The 1,666-nt window shown below is 40.4% G+C and overlaps 1 pseudogene; it reads right to left on the minus strand.

The window, feature by feature from the left end:
* Positions 1–795: 795 nt before the first annotated feature.
* Positions 796–1,363, minus strand: LOC132006388 (cell division control protein 42 homolog; annotated as a pseudogene).
* Between the last annotated feature and the right edge of the window lie 303 nt (positions 1,364–1,666).

A 1,666-nucleotide genomic window follows, 5' to 3' on the forward strand; every position in this document is an offset into this window, starting at 1 on the left:
ACTAAGCCAGTAAAGAAATGACAAGTCCAAATCAATCACAGATTAATTATACTATTGTTCCAGGCAAGGAAAAACTTAAAGATTAAAGTCCAAATTTAGCAAGGTGTACCTTTATATGATTTGGGAGAGATAGCTTAGTCAACCAAGGCCTGATGTCCAGGGGCCAGCGTCAAAGGAAAAGTCCCTGTTGCAAGAGCATGTTGTTAGCAAATGATGCCACGGGGATTGACAGGAAAGATGATATTCTTCAAAGGGCCACTGTATAGCTTTTGCTGATAAAATAGTTGTCTCTCCTGTTGCAGGAGCCAATTGTCCCAACATCTCCCCACACCCCACCCTGCTCCTGCAAAAACAAAAACAAAACAAAACAAAACAAAACAAAACAAAACAAAACAAAACAAAACCCTAAATGTCCCAGATCATTCTCCTGAGTGGATGGAGCCCGGGAACAGCTTCAATAATTCAAATTCATCTGTTATAGAGTCATCACAAGCATGCCTGCTTTTAAACAAAAAACAAAACAAAAAAACCAGCAAAATTTTTTTTGAAACAACAAAACAAAAACTAGTACTAATTACTTTTCTGACAATACACAAGTACTCAAATTAACTAGTACTGAGGGAGGGAAGGGGACCATACCTATGGGCCTTGTCTCACACGAGCGCATGTGGGTAGGTTCAGGGCATTTGTCATTATTGCAAAAATGAATTTTAATCTTTAATCTTTAGTTTGATTTAACATTGCTTTTAGTATGGCGCTGACACCAGCTGTGTGGAAAGGGCTCTGGAGAGATTTTCATAGCAGCACACACCTGCGGCTGTACTCCGGTCCTGCGGGCTGCAGGGCAGCCAATACTGCTTCGTCAAATACATCCTTGAGGCCTTTCTGTGAGAGTGCAGAACACTTCACGTACTTGACCGCCTTCAGGTCATGGGCTTTTCAGCAGTCTCTGGAATGATAGGCTTCCGTTTGTTCTCGGCAAGTTTCTCAATCGCAGAGGGGTCATCTTGGAGATCAGTTTGGGTCCCAACAAACAAGAAAGGAGTCTTTGGACAATGATGAGTTATCTCAGCTTCACATTTTCAAATGAGGATGGAGAGACAACTGAAAAACAGACTAGAAATAATCTGTTTGTGGATAACTCAGCAGTTGTAATCTGTCATAATCCTCTTGCCCTGCAGTATCAAAAGGTCCAAGAGTATATGACTCTCCACCAATCAAAACTGTCAATGCATAGTTATCAAAAACAGTCGGTACATAGTCAGATGGAAATTTGTTTGTTGTGTAGGATATCAGGAGACATGTCTTACCAACAGCATCATCGCCCACAACAACACACTTAATTGTCTGCATTGCTGGAACAGTTTTGTTTCCACTTAAAATACTTCAAATTCGATGATGACCTCAGCTTCTCCTCCAGGGCGTTGGCAGCACTCAGTTTTGTGTTTCTTTTTCAAGATTTCCGTCTATTCAGGGTCTTTCATGGTTCCATACAAATTTTAGAATCATTTTTTCTAGTTCCATGAAAAATGCTGTTTGTATTTCGGTAGGGATTGCTTTAAATCTGTAGATTGCTTTGGATGGTATGGATAGATTTTAACAGTCTTTGTTCTTGCAGCCCATGACCATGGGATATCTTTCCATTTGTTTGTGTCATCTTCAACTA

This window comes from Mustela nigripes, chromosome 18, assembly GCF_022355385.1.
Source record: "Mustela nigripes isolate SB6536 chromosome 18, MUSNIG.SB6536, whole genome shotgun sequence".
Taxonomy (NCBI): domain Eukaryota; kingdom Metazoa; phylum Chordata; class Mammalia; order Carnivora; family Mustelidae; genus Mustela; species Mustela nigripes.